Source organism: Sturnus vulgaris, chromosome 13, assembly GCF_052056855.1.
Source record: "Sturnus vulgaris isolate bStuVul1 chromosome 13, bStuVul1.hap1, whole genome shotgun sequence".
Taxonomy (NCBI): Eukaryota; Metazoa; Chordata; class Aves; order Passeriformes; family Sturnidae; genus Sturnus; species Sturnus vulgaris.
The window spans coordinates 15,221,437-15,234,864 of NC_142255.1; the positions used below are offsets into that span (position 1 = coordinate 15,221,437).

Here is a 13,428-nt window from a genome sequence, read left to right on the forward strand (position 1 = left end):
TTTCCCTTCTTTCATCCCTCTTTCATCCTTCCTTCATCTCCATCTCCACTAAACCTAATTTGAAATCTCTGCTTCATCATTTGGGCTGCACCATACACATTCAATCTCCAGATCATCTTTTTATTTCCTGTTTCCTTAGAGGAACACACAGGAACTCTGGCTGGGTGGATACACACAAGTCTGGCACCTCTTCTAGTTCTTGCAAAACTGGAAACTCTATTTGAGAAAGTGTTTTCCTGGAGGGTAACATCACAGGAGAAAAGAAAGAAAGCACTGCTGGCATCTTAGAAGAAGCATTCCATAGGTAGCTGGACAGGACTGATGATGGCAACATGATTTAATTTGATTACAGCTCTAGAAACAATTGCAAAATATAGCCAAAAGTAGTGATGATTTGTGGGATGCCTAAAAAGAAATGTATCTTTTGAATTGGGAAGGATGGGAAGGGAAAGAATATTAAGAGTATGCCCACAGCAAGGGCATGTGATACACTCCAGACCACGCCCTGCTGGTGCTGCCCTTATCACCTGTCACTGTTCTGCCTTCTGTGAATCCTCATGTCCTGTGTTAAACCCACGGGTTCTTTGCACACCTGGGGTACAGAAATCAATCTCTGCAAATAGTTCCACTCTCTGTAAGAGTCTCACTTCATCTCCCATACAGGGTTAAGGAGCTGTGCATCTCCACAACCTCCTGAAGTATTTCCCATCAGTATTTTCCTTACTCTTAAACTGAGCTTCCTGATGGTTTATCCTTCTGGTTTTCACAGCAATTTAATACATAACTGTTGCTCATGAGAGAAAACAAGGGTCAGCTAAAGCAAGATTTGGATATCTCTGGTTCTTGTCTTTTTTATGATTAAAAATATCTCTCTCCTCAGATGTGAAGGGATAGTGGTGCTGTGAACATCATCCTGCTTGTGATGGAAAACGTTTTTCATTGTGTCCCAAAGGTGCTCTAACTGGATTTGTCTCATTTCCTCTGCAAGTTTGTTCCACAGCTGCATCTCCAGCCAGGAGACTTTGTCTCTGGCTTTTGCACTTTTTGTTCTGGACTTTGTGATCAGTCAGCGCTGTCATGAAGAAGAAATAAGTTTAACTGTCCAGGCAGCACAGAGATGGAGAGCAGGTTTGCAGTGTACCAGACACTGCAGCAATTACTGCAAAGATGGGCCCTGAGGACCTCAGTTAGGAGGAGGAGGAGGAGAGTGGGAGCAGGTGGAAGTCATGGGCTGGTTTGTTGCTGGTGGAGTCAGGCAAAGGAGCAAGTCACAGGGGAGTCTTTGCTTTTGGTTTCTATTTCTCCTGAATTACTGTGTCTGAATCAGGGACACTGTGCACACCTCCAGCACAACATATGTGGGGATTGCAGGTGCCTTTTTTCTCAATTATTACATTGTGTAGTTTCTATTATTTTGTTTTTACTGTACCTTTCTTGTGCGAGATTCATTATCCTGGCTTCTGTGCCTACTTCCTCCTCCCTGAAGAGGTGGGAACTCTAATTTCCAGAAATTTGTGGCTGTCTCAGTAAACTTCACCAAGATTAAGGATGCCTTCCTGCCCTCGCCTCCTTCCTTTCATTCTTTTTCCTGCCCTACATTTGGGCAGACAAGGTGCTCATGTTCAGCTGCAGTCCCCTGGGACCTACACTGATCTTTACTGTGGGTGTAGTTTCCATTTTTCCTCTTTGTGGCTTCAGCACTATTCCCAACTCTCACAAACCAGTTCCTCCTGATTTACATCTGTCTGGGGGTAGCTGAACGAGTTTTTCAAAGTTGCTTATTAAAAACTACCTCCCCTATGCTCTGTTTCCTTCTGCTGCCAGCTGTTTGCCCATGTTTTCACAGAAGGGTGATTGCAACTTCCCTGCCCTTCAAAGCCTGGCTTCAGCAGCCCATCCCCAGCTGACCCTGTCCCTTCTCCTTGCTGCCTGGCCCTACCTCACAGCACTTGGCAGCACACCTTGTTCTGAGAGGTGTTTCAGTTACTGATGGGTGAGTGACTTGATTCCGAGTTTGCTTTGGATAAGCTCCCATAAATTGTAATGCTTGACTGTAGGTTATCCAAACTATCTGGGCCTCTTGAGACTCCAAATTGGCCAGGAAGACCTAGGCTGTTTTCTGAGCTTTTGGCACTTCCTGATCCCAGAGAAGCTGCAGATAGCATGGCAACAGGCTCTTGCATGAGAGGTCAGTGTTTTGGCTGCTTGTTTTAGCTGGATGCTGAAAAAGGAGTGAGCCAGCAAACGAGCCCATTTAGAGCTAGGTGGTCCCGTCAACCAGGTGGAAACACGAGGCAGCTGTAAGGAACTCTCTGATTCCTTCTACTTGAGATGTGCATTGCCAGGACATGCTGGCATTTGACAGAGTGGGGAATGGAGTGACTGTGTATTGGCACAATATTGAATTTGGCACCTCAGTGCAGTAGCCCAGGGTGGAGAAGAGATGCTGCACCACAAAAAGTGGCCACTGAAGATGGCTTTGTTCGGACAAAACCCCAGATCTATAGACAAAGCTGTGACTGGCAGGTTAAAGAGTGTATTTCTGCTTGCACTACAAGCCCTCATAACGGTGTGTGTACAAACAGCTACAGTGTCATGGCTAATGCAATATCCTGTCTGTAGGGAGATTTGGATGTGATCAGACCGAGCAGTTCCTTGGCACAGCCTCAGCAGTTCCAGTGTGCAGTAGTTCAGTGGCTTTGAAGCCAAAACTCTTGTCCAGATCATTAAGAGCCACTGATGAACCTATTCTCCTAGACTTTGTCTATACAGTTTTTAAACACATTAGCACTGTCCATTTATAATCACTAAGGCAGAAAGATGGATGGGGAGAGAGAAAATCCTGTCTTTCACAAATTTCTGTAAAGATCCAGCTGTTAAAAAAAAAAAGAAAAGTGGTCAAACTTTTGGATAGGCTCTGCAGAGTAACTCCTTATTCCTATAACTGCAGTTGTAGATGGATTCCCTACAGAGTTTGGAGGTGGGATAGAGCTTATACCTTCAGTGCCAAGTCTGAGACAAAAGAGAGCAGTCCCCTGACCTGATTATGTCATCTGTTTTCACTCACCTTTGAATCCACTCTTTCCTCAGCCCCAAACCACTGGAAAACACAACCATTTTGCCAATTATGGGCATAAAATGGAAGGTGGGGGGAAAAGCTACCCCAAAACCTACATTCCCTTTACATTACAGTACATTCTTTGGAGTAATTTGCAGTGTTCTGGTGTCCTTGCTTTACATACTGCAACCCTCCCTCTCTGCAGCTTTACCCTGGTGCTCAGCCTTTCCTGCCCACGTGGTAATTCAGCTTTGTGTGGACGTCATGAAGTTATTGCTAAATCACAGCTGGCTTGCCAAACAACTGCCTCTTCCTCTTGCCAATTTTGTTCAGCCTCTGAAAAGCTACAGGACTTGTTCTGGGCCCCACTCAAATGATGTGCTCAGTTACAAACACAAAATAAAATGCAGGACAGTAATAAAGTAGTTAAGTTTTGATTAATTCTGTGAAAGGGTTAATGGGATTATTTTTTTTTCTTCTTTTTTTTTTTTCTCCACTCTCTAAGTAGGCAAAAAAAAAAAAAAAGACAGAGTGTGAGACCCAAGTGGACACAACTAGAACAAAGCCCTGTTTATGATTAGTATGGCTGAAAATATCCATGTTAGGCCAGGTGCAGATGGCTAATTCCCCCAGACTACAAGCCAATTTAAACCATAATTCCTGAGATAGACCACTTTTCCCAACATTAATGGGAACCAGCTGCCTCCTATTAATAATATGGATGATTACAAGAAAAAAAAAAGTGGGGGAGGGAATAGTGGAGTTAGAGAAGATATTATTTTCCAGACTGTTGGCTGTGTCCTGCTGAGGACAATATGGAAAGCTATGGAACATGAGTCTTGAAAACCTGTCAAGTTAAATACACACAGTGTGTTTGCTCAGAAGAAGGATGGAGTTATCAGTGTACTTCTGTGTTTCGGTGACAAGGTTATTTAAGGGGTAGCAATTGTATTTATTTAGTTATTTGCTGGTGCTTTGCTTTTGCCTTCCCTCTGCTGACACTGGATGGTTTTGATTAGCTCCCTAGGAGGGGAGCCCATTGCCTTTGGTACACTGAGGCCTGATTTCGTGTGAGATTGTAGAGCACATCAAAGCAGAAAGACAACAAATGTTCTGAATTGTTCTCCTGAGAGCCTGACTTGCTGGTTCAAGAAATTTGTTCAGGCTTCCATTATCGTTTGTGCCAGTGTGAGGTGAAATGGGAAGACATGGCAATTCATGGTGTGTACTAGCAATGTGTCTCAGGAGTGTTGTTTTTTGGTGGTTTTTTTCTGTGTTCTTTGTGATTGTTTTTGGAAATCTGAGTAGAATTTAAAAAAAAATAAATGTCACACCATACTTACTTGTCTGTGAGGCAAAAGTCCTGTGGTATCAATTGTTTTGGCTATACTCCTAGTTTCTTATGTAGACAGGGTTCTTAACACATTGATCATGTCTTTGAGACTGATGAATAAAGGAGACTCACTAAAAATGTCCCTCTTGCCCCTGAAGGAGATGAAAAGGAACCAGTGCCCTTTTCCCAGTTATTCTGCTAAGATTGTGTGGGGTTATTTGAGACGTTCAGCTCACACAGGCTGCATTTCTTAATCCATTTGATGGTAGTCTGCAGTCATGGCACTGCAGTTCTTGCTGGAGGGTTGTGAGGGGAATTTTTGTGTACCTGAAGAGGTGCACAGCTGGAGCAAGCTGGGATTGCCCTTTGCCCTGCCTGAGGATAACAAATAAAGGATTTGATGCCTTCCCAGACTATGTGAGCCTTGTACATCCCTGCTCCAAAGGGATGAACTCTAAAGGGACCTGCAGAGCTTTTCTTGTTCCTCTCTCATGTCTAAGAAGAAGCAGGGGAGAAACACAGACTAGGACTTTGATTCTTTAATACCCTGGTCACTTGACCTGATGACAACCAGGAACCATGGCTCTTGAGAACAACTTTGGCAGCTTTCTGTCCTTTGCTAGGTTACGAGTTTCTTTTTCTAAGGCTAGAGCAAAATACCCACTAGGTCACAAACTCTTAGATGGCAACTTAAGAAAAAAAAATAAAACTTGGACCTTCCAGCATCATATCTCAGTGGCAACATTTTGTTTTCACTCACACATCTTAGTAGCCCAGCCCTTATGTGGGTCACTAGAATATCACTCTAGGGTATTTACTGTAAAGAAGAAAACCTCTACTGCCCCTCTCCAAACTTCAGTAGTATTTAAAGCAGACATAGCAGAGCTAATGAGACATTATTGATTTTATATATGTAAATAAAGCATAGCTGAGTTGACAATGTCTCTTTAAATAAGTGAAAAAATCTGCTTCAGCTGACAGTAGTTCACCAGATAATGAGGCTGGTAGTGGAGGAACGTGAATAATTAGAGAGTGGGATTCTTGCTGCGTGGAATTGACCCTTGGGGGCTCAGAGAAAGAAGGATTTGTGGCTGCTCTGAAATGCTAGTGGTCTGCTCCAGCATTCCTCTTGTCAATACGAACCTTGTGTTTTTATTGGAAACACGTGTCAAAACAAAACAGCGTTTGAGGCTGCTGCTGAGGGAAGGTGGGCAGGCCCAGAGACAGCAAACCTGTTTTTCTGTTTGTTGCCAAAAATTCCATGGCACTGCTGCCCATCATGCTCAGATGGAACGAGACATGATGAGTGCCCTCATAATACACTGGTGATTCTTCTACTATTGCATCCTCAGTGAAGTTATTTACACTCAGAAAATTAGAGAAATTAGGATAACCAAGGCATCTTGTTATACTTTGATGAAGTCTGGATTGAGGGCTTATATTGCAATACTTCCCTGGAGAAAAGCTGTAGCAGCAAGTGAGTACTTACCTCTCCTGGACAGGCAGAAGGACATTTAGTCATATGTAATATTTAACTCCCTGTGGACTGTCAAAACATTATGAGAACTTTGTGAATTTTGAGTATCAGCTCCATTACCTGCATTATAGAAAACTCGAGACACACAGTATCTGGTGTTTGCATAAACAAATCTTTGGGTTTTCTCTTTTTTTTCTTTTCTTTTCTTTTCTTTTCTTTTCTTTTCTTTTCTTTTCTTTTCTTTTCTTTTCTTTTCTTTTCTTTTCTTTTCTTTTCTTTTCTTTTCTTTTCTTTTCTTTTCTTTTCTTTTCTTTTCTCCTGATGTTAAACATCTGCTTCTTTCTCTACCCTCCTTCATACCCCACCTCCTGAGATGGTTTTATTTCATGGGTGAATTAAATTGTTTTGGGAGATAAAGAACCCAATTTGTAATGTGCTTTAGGGGCTTTCAGAATGAAAGGCAGGGATTGAAGTAGAGTATTTGGTTATTAGTGTCTCCATATTTCTTTCCCTTGATCTACCTGTCCCATCGTGTTGTCAGATCTTCACGGTTGAGGTTTGAGGCAATAATGGTGAAAGCTGGAACATGTGAGCCCTATTTAAACCCAGCACCATAATATTTCTGGAGTGAATCTAAGTCTAATTGAAAAGGCAAGTTGGTTTTTCTGGCAAAAGAAAAGGTGGCTGTCATAGGCTTTACCAAGTTCAGTTAAACAGAGTAGAATGTGCTCTGGCATCTTTGTTTGGTTTCCATTTAAAATATAAAATTAAAAACATATTTCATCTGTTGTAGGTTTTAAGGATGATTTACAAACTTGTAAAAAAACCAAAAAAACTTTACAGCATTCCAAGATCTGGCCCTTGAGATGCCAGGAAATAAGTCTCTCCTCATCTCCACAGTATCATCTCCACAAGAGTTTGTGAAGGCCTTACACATCACCTAATGTTCAGCATGTCACCGTTCCTCAACATCTTCTAATGTATTTCTTATTGCTCTAGAATAGTTCAGGAAATAGAAACTCTTTGCTTCCAAGTTCCAAAGGATTAGAGCCAAGTTTTGAATTGGAGGTCCATGAAGGTGGGATGAGAGCAGCCCCATTTCTTTTCTGCTGCCACAAGCACAAGTAGCTTTGAGGTACTTTCTTTGACTGGTCAAAATATCCCAAAGCTTTCAGGCACAGCTCAATCTGTTTGCATCTTCTGAGATCTTTTTCAATCATCACTGTTATTTTAGATGTATTTCTTTCATTGAGTATCCATTTACCATTTAGAAGTTGCAGCTTTTTTATAGTTGAGACACTTTTTTTTTTAGTTGGAATCACCATATGATAATTGTCATGTACCCTTCAGAAGAGAGTTTATGGGAAAGCTTCACCCTCAGTAACAGTTTTATCAAAATAGTTTCCTGTATTATTTAATTATAGAAACTCAATAGATTCTTTAATGGAACATCACAAATAGATGTCCAGTCTGAAAATCTAAATCCACTTGTTGTGGTCTTTTGATCAAGTGATGTGGTTTTACTTGTGCCTGATGCATTTTAGTGTCCTCATTGCTTACTGAACAAAAGCGCTGCTATGAACCAGGAATATTTTAAGAAAGGTTATGAGAAAATAAAAAAACCTCACATTGATGAAAGATAGGAGTCAGTCAGCTCTGGAGGGCTCCTTTTGAAGACCTCATCTATCATTTGGGAATTGGCACTGGCAGCCCCTGGATCATAGAGGAATTATATGCACTCTCTTCTCGCAGCGGTGGCACAATAGTTTTGAAACTAGGCAGATCTTCTGTGTTTACTATTTGGCAGGTTCTGTGTTTTTGGCTGGCAGCCATGCTGAAATGTGTTTAGTTTTAATTGACAGCCATGGTCAACACTGCAGATCCCAGGTAGGTACTGCTAATCCTGACAAGGCAAGGCAGAAACAGACAGGCTTGTGTTCCAGCTAGCCAGAAACTCAAGCCTTTGGGAAGCAAAGGCATTTTGCCTCTAGACAGCTCTGAACCTCAGGAACTCACCCTTCAGCCTCATCTCCTCAGCACCTCTGTAAGCAGCCCCCAGCCACGGGAGCTGTAAGAAGTGGCAAACAAAGTGATTGTGTGATCACTTTTTGTAGAATGGTTTAGGTTGGAAGGGACCAATCCCCCCTGCAGTGGACAGGGATGTCACTTATTATCCCAGGCTGCTCCAAGCCCCATCCAACCTGCCCTTGGACACTTTCAGGGATGTGACATTCACAGCTTCTCTGGGTACCCTGTGCCAGGGCTCACCACCCTCCCAGGGAAGAATCTCTTACTAATACCCAATCTAAACCTTCCCCTTTTCAATTTCCCCATTCCACCTTGTCCTGTCATCCATGCTCTTGTCCACAGTCCCTCTCCAGCTCTCTTGGAGCTCTTTTGGGTACTGAAAGGTGTTCTAAGGTTTACCCAGAGCCTTCTCTTCTCCGGGCTGAACAGCCTCGGCTCTCTCAGCCTGGCTCCAGAGCAGAGGTGCTCCAGCCCTCGGATCATCTGTGTGGCCTCCTCTGGACTTACTCTTATGAGTCGATGTCCTTCTGATGTTGGGGGCCCAGAGCTGGACACAGAACTCCAGATAGGATCTCACAGAGGCAGAGAAGAGGGGGAAACCCCTCTTTTTATCCTGCAGTGAGAAGCCAGGTGCTAGTATCCTTGCACAAGAGATCTTATTAGAGCCCAGGGACATCCATTTTCCTGGGTTTGAGATTTAAGAGCCAGAACAGTTGCACACAGACCTCTACTTTAAAATATAAGAGACATTCCAAAAGTGCATATGGTTAGATTTATGTAAGCCACAGTTTGTAATGGTTTAGATTTCACCTCCTGGTCCTTGTGAGAGTTTCAGCCTTGCTCTCAAGAGAGTAAAAAAAGTAACACAGAAAATTTACAAAAATAAAAGGAAAAAAAACACATATGCACAGACTTAGGGTGGCTTAGTCATGACATCTAATTAGGGACAGCAATGATTTCTGTGAACCACAGAAATGTTAGTTTCAGTTGGCATAAAATTCCACAGAGTAATACTTGGGACTATCTCTCAGCCTATCTGTCTCTCTGTCTATCAACCATGCTCATATGCTTTATTATTAGTGATGCATTCCTTCTCATGTTATTGTCTTCCTTATAAAATAATTTCTCAAGGCATTCTTTAACTTCCATCTGAAGTGCCTTGCATTTCAAGTAGCTTCTCAGCAGAGTTCCACAGCAGAGGGATTTGTATTTATGGAGAAAAGGTTAAACCTGGCTACTGGGACAACAGGGCTCCCATCAGCATTTAGGTTTCATCCTTATTAACCTCTTATGTCTCTGACAGAAGACAGAGAATCAACAACATCAAGTTAGACACCACCAAAAGAGAGTTTGACCACCACTGAAAGAAGAGATCCAGAGCAAAGGAAATTTTTTGTGTTATTTGGGAGGAGATGGGATGTTTGTCCCACCCTTGTGTTGTAGGACGCCTCAGGAGAAAGAACTGTCAGTGACAGCTTTAAAATATGAGGTCAGTGGGTCAAGGTATTCCCAAGCCTCCAGATACAATTCCTGGTGGTACCTCTGCAGAGAGGTATCTTCAGAACAGCACAGCATTTATAAATTTTCATTATTTCTGAGAGCTGTTTTTTTTTTCAATCTGGGAGAAGTTAAAGAGGATCTCCCAGTTTCTCATTTTTAGTGGGCCTGTGAAATTGAGGTGGAGACCTGGCTGTTCCAAACTTTCCAAAAGGCATTTCCAATAGCAGAGTAGCCCTATTTTCTCCTTCAACAGGTCTTTAAACTGTGCAGTACTTGTTCATCAGCCTCAGACTTTGATTTGGCACTGCTATGTCGTGCAGATGTAGCAATCACATTTGCAAGCCTGGAACTAATTAAAAATGGAATATTTTAGATCAGTCATGGTGAGTGTGGCCAGATTTACAGGGAGAATACAAGGGAGTTTAAGGAGCAGAGTGATCCAGCCTTTTTAGAATGTTCTTCCTTCTACATTGGTACATTACCTACAGGCCAGCTGGGCTGGACTTTCACAGCACTGTCTTTATGCAACCTCTGGCTGGTTAAAGGGGAGCTTTAAGAGGACACCAGTGTTTCATGGTTTGCTGTATTCCAGATGTATGCAGAACTGTCTCTAAACTCTGTCTGGCAAGACACTGCTTTTTTTTTTTTTAATTTTTATTTTTTTTCTCTCTCTCTTTTTTTTTTTAAGAGGGCATAGTTGCCAAGCCTGTCAATCAGTTTAACAGGAGACAATGAGTTAAAGGCAGTGGGGAATACAAAAATCCAAAGAGCTGAACAAAAAATAGATGAGGGGATAGATGTGGCTCTAGCCCTGTACAACCATGCATCTGACAGCTGCACAGAGTGGGGTAGGGCTGTCAGAGGTAATACTGTTACCTAAAACTTGGAGTCTGGACTGGTTTGCAAGAGCTCTCCAATCCTGTGAACTCGGTGTGTGAGCGACTGAAGCGAGAGCTCGCCTGCAGACAGCCCTGCAGGGCCTTTGGGGAGGAAAGATTATCCACAGAGCAATTATATGGTGGGTCACCATCATTTCCTCCTTGCTCAGCTCAACATTTTCTAGGCTTTGCTGCTGCTGGCTGCCAGCTCTGCACCTGCTCCATGCTGAGTCAAACAAAGCAAACCCCTGTGGTGGCTCTCACGGTACAGCCAGGGCTCCTGATGGGTCAGAGTTTTCCCTTGGCACCTCACCAGCAGCTCGCTCTGGTTGTCACTGGCAACCAGTGTGGCACAACACCAGCCACACACCCACTACACCACTCAGCACAGCCTGGTGGGGACATCGTGCTGCTGTCACCAGGGCTCTGTGTCACCTGGCTGTGCCCTGGGCAGCACCTGGCTGCGAGTGCCTGGAGTCAGGATCTCCCCCAACATGCAGACTCCACTGGGCTCTTTGGTCAGATCCTTGTGGGATTGCCACTGAGAGAAAAAATGCATAGGATGCCCCAGATGTTACTGCTGGAGGATGGAAAGCTTGCCTGTGGGTTGCCATTCACATGTGACATTTCTTTTAGGGTGCTCAGATGGCAAAGCCTCTTGCTGGTTTGTAAATGTGAGGGTGACTTTTTAGTCCTCATGCACTACAAAAGCTTTTGATTTGCAAACCTCAAGATAAGCAGGTGATTTAGTATCATATAACGGTGTAAAAAAACAGAATCTGAAAGACCTTTAAAATGAAACTGTAGACAAAGTGTTAAAGTGTTGAATGCAGGTGGAGGCACTACCATGGGGAGGTTATCAGGGGGTGTCACACCTAACTTTGCACTCCAAGAGATGCCCTGTCACCAAAAGGCCCCATGTGCTTCTGCTGAGAGTATCCAGCAAAAGCCTCAGTTTATCAGTCCCCCTATAAAGATCAATAAAAAATCAATTTTTCTTAAACATGGCTTGGCTGGCAGTCTCTACACAGGGTTCTTTGCAGCATGGCTTTTCTTAGCATAAATGATTTAAATGGAGAGTCTGCCCAGCAGCATTGTAGGTGACACATTCCCTAGCTGCCATGTATCCAAACAGATTGCTGCAAGGCCTTGAATAAACATTTTGCAAGTCTAGCTCTGAAGCAATTTACATCAAGCAGCATACATTGCATGGATGCCAACTAGTTCTTGTGTATTCCTCACAGAGCAGACAATGTTTTCTATCAAATCTGTTGGGTGAAAACAGAAAACCTATTAATAATGTGTCAGGAACCTGACTGAATGCAATATTTATGTGGAAGTCTCATAGAGAGCTTGTTTATAAAGAGTACACGAATTCTGTGGTTCGTGTTTGAAATGTGTAAGAGAGCAAGAATAATTTTAACATTTTTCTCACAGGTACACCTACCCACACAATTTCATTCCTCTTGTAATATGAAGGGTTGATGTTTTTCTCAGAATAAGATGAATGCAGAGCTCACCAAAGCTGGTCCATCCATTGATCTCAAGAGGTTTAGTCTAAGGTCAGAGCATTGTAGTAAAGAATTAGACCAAAGCATTCAAAATCTAGCAAAAGGAGCAAATTCCCAGGGCTCTTAATTTTTTCTTGTGTGTTACTATGGTGAACTCTCCAGTCCATCCATTGATTTTGGTGACGAGTTGAGGCTGTGTGGAAACGGAGCAGAACCAGGTCTTGGCTGGTGCCGTGCTCGTTAGGCCGTGAGTTGAGTGCTAAGCACCTCAACACTGAACCTCATCCAAACCCCAAGCCTGCAGGATGGAGATGGAAATTTCATGGAGTCTTCAGCTGGAGTATTGCTGCTTTTTTTTTTTTTTTTTTTTTTTTTGCTTTTGCACAAATCACCAGGGTTCTAAAAACAGCCTCCAACGCTCATTTCTACTGGCACGGCCGCTATTGATCGTGTCCAGAAAGAGGAATGGAAAGACACGACAGAATTGGCAATGATCCCGAGCCATGAAGCTTGGATCTAAGCCTCAATCCAAGCTTTGCTGAAGAGCAGGAGGGTTTTTGTTTGGTTTTTTTTTTTTGTTGTTGTATCTGGAGGTTTGATTTAATCTCTTGTACTTGCATGGAAAATCCATCGTGCTGGAGTACGGTGTTTCCTCAGTGGATAAGATCTATTGGATCTGGGTTGGCTTAGTGGGGAAACTTTTAACCTGGGGAGAGAGTGGCTTAAGCAGCATCAGCAGCATCTGTGAGGGAGAGGGATCTCCAGCCATGGGAACCTGGAGAGCAAAGAATATTCCCAGTGTTCCTGAACACAGCCCAGCTCAAATGTCTCATCTGGCTTTTTTACAGAACAGTCTCTTTTTGGGTTTTTTAATTTTGTTTTATTTTGTTCTGTCAGCTGGAGCAGGTATAGTACTTAAAGCCTGATTCAAAAATTGACTCATGAATAGCATGGAAAGTTTAATCAGCATGAAGACTTTGGTCATATTGTGATTAATATTTGCCAACTCTCCACAGTATTTTCTTTTAATGAGTTGCAACTCATTAAACTAATTAAATTCATTGATTTCAACCAGATGTTTGCACCTGGAAGTGCATTTATTATGATTTATTATCAGAGAGAGACTCTCCATCAGGAACTGTAGTGATAGGACAAGGAGTAATGGGCTCAGACTGAAAGAGGGGAAATTTAGATTTGATATGCAGGGGAAATTCTTTACTGTGAGGCCCTGGCACAGGGTGCCCAGAGAAACTGTGCCTGCCCCACCCCTGGAAGTGTTCAAGGCCAGGTTGGATGAGGTTTGGAGTAACCTGGGATAGTGAAAGGTGTCCCTGTCCATTGAACAAGATGGTCTTTAAGGTCCCTTCCAACACAAACCATTCTGTGATTTAATATTAATTGGTTTCAGTTTTTTCTGTCTCTCCACTTAATTAACAGAAATATTAGCATGTGATTGAGCCAGCTGGTATCATCATAATCATTAAATCAACTAACAAAATATCATACTGTACAAGTTGCAAAAAGACAACAGATTGGCAGTTTCTTGTCCAAACTGTATGGTAAATATATTCCAGTAATGAGTGGCTTACCAGAAAGCAGGAGAGAAAAGACCACAAATAAAATCAATATTATTATAAATATTA

General features: G+C 42.6%; 1 protein-coding gene across 5 annotated transcripts in view; it reads left to right on the plus strand.

Annotated features, from left to right (window-relative positions):
* Positions 1-13,428, plus strand: part of LOC148222261 (uncharacterized) — a 41,746-nt gene that overhangs the window by 19,876 nt on the left and 8,442 nt on the right. The window lies entirely within an intron of this gene.